We start from the raw sequence: 10,315 nt of genomic DNA, 5'->3' as shown, positions 1-10,315 counted from the left end.
TTCTTAGTGATCCCGAACAAGGTTGTGAAATCTCGTTCCTCTCTTATATGTTTTAATAATCTTGCTTTGTTTCTCAAATTGAACCAAAAGTTTAAAGATGCCGAAAATGATGAATTTTGGATTTTTAACTATGAAAGTAAGAATTAAATCAATTGAAGGGAATAAAGTTTGGGAGTTAGTCCTTAGACCCTCTCATGCTTCTATAATTGGAACTAAAATGGGTTTTTTAGAAATAAAATGGATGAAAATGGAAATATCATTAGAAATAAAGCTAGAGCTCAAGGTTATTGTCAAGAGAAAGGATAGATTATGAAGGAAACTTTGCACTCCGTTGCTAGATTAGAAGCTATTAGAATGTTGCTTGCTTTTGCTTCTTATAAGAATTTTCATTTTGTATCAATGGATGTAAATAAGTGCTTTTTAAATGGTTATATCATGGAGGAAGTTTATGTAGAACAACCTCCGGGGTTTGAAAGTTTTGATTTTCCTAATCATGCTCTATAAGTTAAAAAAAGGCTTATGGCTTAAAACAAGCTCCAAGAGCTTGGTATGATAGACCTAGTAATTTCTTAGCTTGAGAATGGATTAAAATGATTAAAATTGATACTACTCTTTTTATAAGACTTAAGAAAAATGATATGCTTTTAGTACAATATATATGTGGATGATATTATTTTTGGTTTTTACTAATCCATCTTTACTTGTGAAGAATTTTCTAACTGTATGCATAGTGAATTTGAGATGAGTATGATGGGAGAACTTAGCTTCTTCCTTCGACTCCAAATCAAACAACTCAAGGATGGTATTTTATTAAGTCAAGGAAAAATACACAAAGGGATTTGCTCAAAAATGTTCAAATTCAATGAAGGTATAATTGCAAAAACTCCTATGAACAACATGCCACTAAGCTTACAAGGAATGAAAAAGGTAAGTGTATGATATAAAAACTTATAGATGATTGATTGATCTTTACTTTATTTAACTCACTAGTAGACCCGATATTCATGTTAGTGGTATTCTTTGTGCTAGATTTCAATCTTGTCCTAAGGAATCACATTTACATGCCGTTAAAGAACTTTTAAATATATTGCTTGGTACTATTGATTTAAGCTTATGGTATCCTAGAAATATTCAATTTAATTTGGTAGGATATTCCGATGCGGATTTGTGGTAGTTTACTTGACCGTAAGAAGTACTAGTGGGACTTGTCAATTTCTGTAGTTCCTTAATTTCTTTGGTTTAGTAAAAAGAAAAAATTGGTGTCTTATCCACTTATCGAAGCGAATATATTGCAGTTGCTAATTGTTGTGCTCAAAATTCTTTGGATGAAACAAATTCTTTGTGATTTTGATTTAAAGTTTGATAATGGCCTATATTTTGTGATAATACTAGTGCTATTATTTGACTAAAAATCCTATACATCATTCTAGGACTAAGATATTGATATTAGGTATCACTTTATTAAAGAGCATGTGCAAAATGATAATATTACTCTTGAATTTGTAGGCCTTAATAAATTCAATTAGCGGATATTTTTACCAAGCCTTTGAATTGAAGAAACTTTTTGCAAAAATAGGCTTGAGACTTTAGTTATTATTCGTTGTGATGCCTCTTGATTTTATAATTTTTACTTGGTTAAATATTTTAGAAAGGCGTTTTGATAGGGGAGATATGGAAAGCATGTTGTTAATATTCTTAGGGCGTTTGTGCAAATTTATGTTCATGTTTTTAAGGGAAACATTTATGTAGTTCTAAATTTTTCTTAATTATTCTTTTTTGTGATTCCAAAGAGGGAGAAGTTTAAGAAAAATATGACTATAAATTTGTTATGATTTTGATTGATTTAATTAGGGGGAGAATTTATTTTTTTGAGTGAATTTCAAAAAATGATCTTTATGGTAAATGTTGAATTTATTATGTGCTACATATGATTTACATGTATTTCAAGCTTTTTCTGAATGTTTGCATCATAAAAAAGGGGAGATTGTTGGCTTTTGACCTTCTAAATCTCAAATTAATTAATTAATCAATATTTTGATGATAACAAACCAATATTTAATTATGAAAATTTAGATTTAATATGTTTATAGCGTAGACTCGGAACAACGTATTCCAACACCTCTTGAATCACTCAAATCGGAGCTAAACGAAGACGATATGACCGAAACATATCTATAGAGAAAATACCGTGGTGGATGACGTGACATAACAAACCATTTGCATGTAGACATGGCAGCATATTGGTTAAATGGTGGATATTAAGAGGTTAACATATGATAGGATCTTTGATTTTTGGATTGATTTAAAATAAAAAAATTAAAATTAAAGAAATTTAAAAGGGAAAATAAATTTAATATTATTTTATGTTTGTTCTAACGCTAGTTTTCACACATGGTATTGTTTTTTATTTTGGATGACTTTTAAAGAGAATGAATTTTAAAAAGAAAATGAATTAAAAGGAAAATGAATTTAATATTATCTTTATGTTTGTGTCTAACGGCTAGTTTTTGACACATGGTATGTTTTTTTATTTTTTTGATTAATTTTAAAAAGAAAATGAATTTCAAACGAAAAGGAATTTAATATTATATTTTGTTTGTATCTAAGGACTAGTTTAGTTTAAAATCTCCACCATTGATTTTTCTTTTCCAAAATCCAATGGTCCAAATTAATTGTAGTTTCTAAAAATTTTTACATCTCTATATAAACCATCTTCCTCTCCAAGTTTTAAACCAATAAATTTTACATTTCATAATCCTCCAAAACTCAAAAGTTCCATTGTTGCTCTCTCTAAGTTCCCAATTTTTCTTCATCTTATTCTTGAGAGAGTGTTATTGTATTAAGTTCCCAATTTTTCTTCATCTTATTCTTGAGAGAGTGTTATTGTATTGTGAGGATAAACTTGTTGAGTGCTTAAACTTGTAAATCCACTTTAGTGAGAGTTGTATTGCGTTCTTCAAAAATTTCAACATTTGTAACGGTTTGATACTAAACCGTGGAAAGGATCGTGTTTGCTCTTGAACCCGTAAAAGGAGCGGTGGTGTAACGGTTGGGCTCTAATCCGTGGAAAGAGTTGGAAAGATTTTATTCAAATTCACAAGAGGCGCTTGGGGAGTGGAGTAGGTCGAGTTTGATCGAACTACTATAAAAATTATGGTTATTTTTGCAATTAATTTAAGCAATTTATCGTATGTTTTAGTTTGTTCTTATTTATTTGCTAAAATTTGATAGAATTAAATTATCACATTTTTTGTCATCTTATTTATTGCATAATTTGAATTTTTTTTTTATAAAAAGTTTATTAATTAGTTTAATTGGGTTAATTTAGAAAAAAAGTTTAATTAAACCCTATTCACACTCCTCTAGGGTTGCCATATCGATCCAGTAGCTCGATGGTCACACGAAACCGTCGGGCTTTTTCCAAAATCCCGATGGTTCGATGTTGATCGTCGGACTAACTTTACAAAGTCCAATAAATAGTTTTTATGTACTGCACACTTGGCCCGACGGTTGATCGACCACTGTCGGGCGTAATTAAGAACGCTCGCAGGTTTTCGTTGACCGTCAGGAGAAAGTAAAATGCCCGACGGTTGCGAATAACCATTGGCGAAACTGTAATAAGCCCAACGATTTGTTAGTATACCATCGGGAGTAGTTAACCGTCCGACGGTTTGTTAGTAGACCGTCGGGAGATTGTTTTATCCCAACTCTGTGTTGTCACCGTCGACATAGGTTGAAACCATCGACGCTTGTTGAGGCGTCGGGAATAACCAAAATTCCTTTAGTGAACATCATGCGTCCTACTTCCTCAAATCAAGCGTACACATTCAAACATAGAGAATCAGAGGATCAACAAGCTAAAGTTCGATCTGAAAAGATCAACAAGCCAGAGGCTAATCCCATCCGAGCAGTAAGTCAAAGGCTGATCCAAATAGGTCGACAAGCTAGAGATCGATCTGAGCAGATCAAAAAGTCAAAGGTTAATCTTATCCGATCAACAAGCCAGAGGTCGACCTAAGGAGATCAACAAGTTAGAGGCCGATCCAAACAGATCAACAAGCCAAAAAGTCGATCGTAGGTGATCAACAAGCCAAAGACCGATCCAAGTTGATTCAAAAAGCTAGAACCTGATCTCATTCGATCAGCAAGCAAGTGATCGATTCGAGCAGATCAATAAGCTAAAGGCCGATCTAAACTAACCAACAAGCTAAAGATCGATCCAAGTAGATCAACAAGCCATAGATTGATCCAAGTAGATTAACAAGTCATAGATTGATCCAATCAGACCAACAAGCCACCATCCAAACCAATCAACAATCTAAAGGTCAATCCAAGTAGATTAACAAGCCAAAATTCAATCTTTGTTGGTCAACAATCCAAAAGTCGATCCAAGCCGATCTAACAAACTAGAAGCTGATTCAAACTAATCAACGAGGCAGAAGTCCATCCAAATTGATCAATCAGTCCAAAAGGCTGATTCTCCAAGAAGAGTAACGAGTCCAAAAGGTTGATCGTCTAAGAAATTCATCATGTCCAAAAGATCGATCCTACAAGAAGATCACAAGTCCAAAAGGTTGATCATCTAAGAAGTTCACTCACCCCAAAGGTGGATCATCCAGGAAGATCATCAAGCTTAAGAATTAAAGTTTACTTGTCGAGAGAAAGAATCAAAGGATCAAATATTAGAAATTATACTCATAATACTGAAATTAATACAAATACAAATACAAAGTTCAAATTCAACGAATTAAATTTATCCGAAAATCTCATTGAACAAAGCTCTTTTAATAAAAAAATAGTTTGAAATACACTTTGAAAGTGTTTCAAAAGTTATTTTAAGTAATTGTCAAATACTTAACTTTTTTCCAAATGGACTTATTTACAAAATTAAATGCTTAAAAAATTAAACCAAACACACTCTAAATCATTAAGATCACCAGCAAATAACTGCATCATCTTGTTAGTTAACAAATAGTCAATTCAAACTCAAAAGACTATTTAGAAGCATTGGCATATTTAGTTTTCACAATTCCAAGGAAATATATAGCAGCATCATCTCAATAATTTTCTTTTCTTTTTCTGCAAACATTTAAACAAAAAATTTTAGTTCTTTCATTGTAATATTTTCTTATTCCAAACAAAATATAAGTTTTCAAATTATTTCAGAAATTTTAAGTGTTTTGGTATTTTTATTGATTAAATTGTAAATTTAGTTCATAAAATTTTATTTGAACCTTGCGTATTGGACTTAATTTTAGCTTGGTATCAATTTTAGGAGTTTCAATTTTAGTTTATGATTTGATAAAATCTTACCACATACTTTGCTGTTCATTTATTTATTTTTGAACAGGGACCTTTTTTAAATAATAAAAAAAACACATAGCAACAAATTAGTGCCTTTTATTCAGTTGATTGAGCTAATTGACTTGGACTAGAGATGGGTAAATTTTCAAATGGATAAAAGACAATATTTTTTTTTATACATTTAGCCTATTAAATAGATCTAGTTACACAGTTGTCTAAATTGTCTCTATTTTTTTTTTTACCTGCATAGTCTAATAAACTATTATTTTACCTAAAAGTCTGGTCAAATTTATTTTTTCAACCTATCTTACCATACAATATTTTGAAAAATATATAATAATATTAATACCAACAAAAGCATTTGTAGCCATGAACTTCCTAAAACGATTGTCTTTTCAAAACCCTATTCTTGACAACAATGCCTAAAATAATGATGAACACCAATGACTTTCGAGTTTCTACCGAAAAATTCAAGATTACTAGAAGTGAGGCTATAACAAAAGAGTGGCTGAACTAGTAGAATTGAGTTATATAATCACAAAAAATCCCATTTCCTTCCCCCATTACGGAATATGAACACAAAGGAAATGAGATCAAGGAGAATTTGAACTAATACCACTACAAGAAAAAAAAACCATCACCGACACTAGTAATAGTTGGAAGAAGCCCAAAAATGCATCGACAATGCATCTTCCTACGCCGTATATGGCATCGACGTTATTGTTGGAATAGATTGATTGAGAGAGTATCTCCTAATATTGAAAAAGCAGGTGTTTGGGAGATCGACTTATTCCTAACGATGTATGTACGACGTTGGGAGTATCAATACTCCTGATGCTGGAATATACACATTAGTAATTTTTAAAAGAATTTCTATAAGATGTGTTCAATAACATGCGTTAGGGGATGTAGCTCAGATGGTAGAGCGCTCGCTTTGCATGCGAGAGGTACGGGGTTCGATACCCTGCATCTCCATTCTTTTTCTTACCTTTTAGTGAATATATTTATGTCTAATTAATAAATGTTTTACTCATTGAATAAACAAGTCCTTCTAGTATAGTGGTAAGTATTCCCGCCTGTCACCCGGCAACGGCGTTTACTCAGTTTTTTTTCCTTTTTTTCGGCCTGGGCGTGAGGTTGCGACGGTGGAAGAACGAAAGTGCTACTCAGAGTCCTTCTTCCACTTTTTTTAAATATAAATATACAATAAAAACATAAGAAAAAATAGTAAAATAATATGCGAGCGACCCAAGAATATATATAATGGAGATATTTTTTGTGAACCATTTTTTTATTTGAATGCATACAATTTTTTTTTCATCTTTTAACTTTTTTATTCTCCTTTAAATATGACATTTGAGTTTTAATTGAATAAGTTGATTTGTTTTGATTCAATGAAATGCTTTCATAATTATATGTTATTGACATTTGTTATTTCCTATTAAAATGTTTTTTTAATTATAAATATAAGCTATTAAAAAAAGGGCCAAAGTGTAAAAGATTATACTTTTCTATTCTTATTTAAATGATTTCAATATACACTTCTAGAATATGAAATAAGATGGTATTTGGAGTGTCGAATTGAATGATGAAGTCAAAAATTAATGTGTTGCAGTTAAAGAGTTTTGTGGTGCGGAAAGAGGGGAAGAAATGAAAGAGAAAGTTAATGTAAAATAGATAAATAGACCCCGTTTATATACTAAGAGTAAGCGCATTTATAAACTCTTTTAAAAGGTTAAGTGTATCAGTTTTTAAGTTCAAAGACCAATAATTGAGATATAAAGTTTATGTCACACCCCGCTCCAGACCACCTTCTCAACCTAAGAATGGGCGTGATTGACAGCAGTTATCAACCCTTTTGTTGACACTTCCGGCCTAATAACTCTTGCGGAAATAACTCTTATACCAATAAACAAATTCAACAATCAACTGATTAAGTAGGCCCATTTTATTACAACAATGTAATATTTATACAACTCCAAAACTTAATAACAAAGTTTACAAGAACAACTGTAAAACCTCCGGAAGTGTAATTGTGGCACGTGGCAGACCTTGACCTTAGCAGCACCCTGGAACTCCTCACCTTTCCGTTACCTGGGAAGAAAAAGAAACATTTGGAAAGCATGAGCTATAAAGCCCAGTGAGTGACCAGAAAACTGATTTTTATCAAAAGAACTACTCCAAACTTGGGTACTTTTGCTCAGATACCTTCTCAACTGTGTCCTTCAGTATCGAGCTACTCAGATACCTTCTCAAATGTCCTTTGGTATCGATTTTCAAGTAAAACTAGTCATACAATGACTTTCTTTGATAAAATTTAGAAAACATGTCTTTATCTGAAAGATCTTTCTTTAGCACATGGTTTCTTAAAACATTTTAAATATTTTAGTCACTCACCTTGATCGTTTAGGAACCTTTCTCTCTAGAAGTTCCTTTGTCACCTCGGGCTCCTTTTTGAACCCTAAAATCCAGATTCAATTTAAAACTCAGATTACTCATAGTTATAGGCTTTATCTAGAGATACTTCCTTCTACACATATGCTCTAAAATGTCTAAGGAATATTACCTTAAAATTTTAACTCAGAAATCCTTGTGGTTTGGCCGGAATCATCAAAATATCAAGATTGGACTAGCTTACCTGACAGCTCGACCCTTCTGTCTTTTCCTCATTCTCCAGCCCGATTCCTTAGAGCTTCTTCTCCGGAAGCCCCGCCATGAAAACTACACTCTCATATCTTTCAGATGGCTTTGAAATCACCCCAAACGCACGAGTAAATTGAGAGAACTCCTCGTCCCATGTTGATGTTGTTTTCCAGACTTCACTGTCCAATGCGTCCTCTTTGAAACTCTATGATCAACGCATGGATTTTGCTCTCAACACAATATTTGCTCAACTCTCCCACTCTTTTTATTGAATTTTGAATTGTGATATGAAAATGAAGTCTTTTGGCCCTATTTATAGGCGTCCAAACCTTCTCCAAAGTCGACACCACCTACTTGGCTGCATGTCCAAGTGTTTCCTCCTCACACCAACAACGCAATTCTTTGATCAACGCAATCTAAATGTCCTTCTCTTATGTAGTCAACACATGAGCTTCCAATCTAATGCAACCGCCTCAAATTCTTAAGGCTTAAGGCTTCCTCCCAAGAAGACACATAGTTTGATGACGTTTTCTAGGTGATCTCATCCTTTATATGCGTCCAACTCTTGGACGTTCAACGCATAGTCCATAATCAACGCATAGTCCATAATCAACGCATAGCCTATAATCAATGCATAGCAAGCCAACTTACTACCATCATCCAACACATCCAATGCATCCAATGCATCCAATGCATCCATCATCCAACGCATCCAATGCATCCAACACATCCATTCAGCCTAATGCGTTGGTCTAACCTCCAAGGCATGCATCACTCCCACTTCAACTTCTCCCTTGGCCTAAATAATCTCTCCAAGATTTTATGGCCAATGCATGGTAATGCCTAGTCCAACACTTAGTCAATTTTTCATCAATTTAAGCTTAACTCAAAACTACTCAAGGAAAATCTATTCAACACCTAGAAATTTCCTTCACTTCAACATAGGATTTAATTTTTACTTAGTTAATTTCCTTAACCACCTGCTTAAGTAGGAATAATGGAAATCTGGGTTTCACAGTTTAGAGGTGTTAATAATTTAGCTAAAGGGAATAAATCATAAAAAATTCATATAAAATATATATAATTTTCTAAATCGTCAACACCGATTAGCAAGTGATTGTATGATCTCGTTAGTCAACAAATAGTCAACACAAAACCAAACACTATTTAATAATAGCCACATCATCTAGACAAATTTCTTTTCATTTTCCGCAAGCATTAATACAAAACATTTTAGGTACTTTCATTGTAAATTTCATATTTCAGAGAGAAACATAATAAAAGTTTTCAAATCATTTCTCAAATTGTAAGTATTTTGGTATTTTTATTGATCAAATTAAAAATTTAGTTCATAAAGTTTAATTTGAATCATGCATATTAGACTTATTTGATTTTTTTATAAGTTTAATCAAGTGTTTAATTATTTGTTTATCATTAATTGTTTTGGTTCCTTTTTATTAGACTTATTAGACTTATTTGAATTTTTTATAAGTTTAATCAAGATCAGATCATTTGTAGCACTTTATAACAATTGTAACACCTACAATGTGAATTTTATTCGTAGTGTCACTAGGATAAGGTATCCACCCTTATCCATCTATTATAGACCTTTTAGGTTATCACTTAAACATGATCCACCTGTATGTCTTTACATACATGTTTAAGTTAAAGTAGATAACCTTGGATGTTAGTTTATTGGTTTTGTAGGTTAATGCTACTAAATGTCGAATAAAATATCTCATATGTGACCTACTAGAAGAACCAACTTTAACAGCTCTCAGATGTTAGTTTGTGAGTTTTATGGGTTCGCAACCCTCTCACTATGTCTAGGCTCCCTTAACACTTGAGGCAAATATGACCTAGTAGATGAACCAACTTCAACAACTCTTATTAAGGTGTTGGACTTTTCAACAACTCTTGTTGAAGGTTCAATAGTTTCACTAGAAAATTCATACAACACAATTTTATTGCGAATTTATGCTTCCTTACATGGTCCTCTTTTAAAAAAGTAGCATTTATCGACACAAACACCTTATTATCCTTTAGATCATAGAAGTAACCATCTCTCGTTCCTTTAGGGTAACCTAAAAATAGACACAATTTTGAATGGGGTTCCAATTTCTTAGGATTTGCCTCAAGCACATGTATTAGGCAAACCCAGATCTTAAAATGGTGTAAACTACCTTTACGACCATTCCATAATTCCAAAGGTATTCCAGTAACACTCTTGGAAGGAACGCAGTTCAAAATGTATGTTGTAGTATGTACTGTATAACCCCAAAACGAGTCAGGTAAGGAAGCATAACTCGTCATAGACCAAAATATGTCCAACAAGGTTTGATTTCTCCTTTCCGATACATCATTCTGT

General features: G+C 32.6%; 1 non-coding gene across 1 annotated transcript; it reads left to right on the top strand.

Annotated features, from left to right (window-relative positions):
- Positions 1–6,206: 6,206 nt before the first annotated feature.
- TRNAA-UGC lies at positions 6,207–6,279 on the top strand. Its single transcript has one exon. It is a non-coding gene; the product is annotated as a tRNA-Ala (tRNA).
- The last annotated feature ends 4,036 nt before the right edge of the window (positions 6,280–10,315 follow it).

Source organism: Benincasa hispida, unplaced genomic scaffold (assembly GCF_009727055.1).
Source record: "Benincasa hispida cultivar B227 unplaced genomic scaffold, ASM972705v1 Contig531, whole genome shotgun sequence".
NCBI lineage: Eukaryota > Viridiplantae > Streptophyta > Magnoliopsida > Cucurbitales > Cucurbitaceae > Benincasa > Benincasa hispida.
Note: the sequence above shows the minus strand (reverse complement) of the source record. Positions and strands in the feature narration are given on the sequence as shown.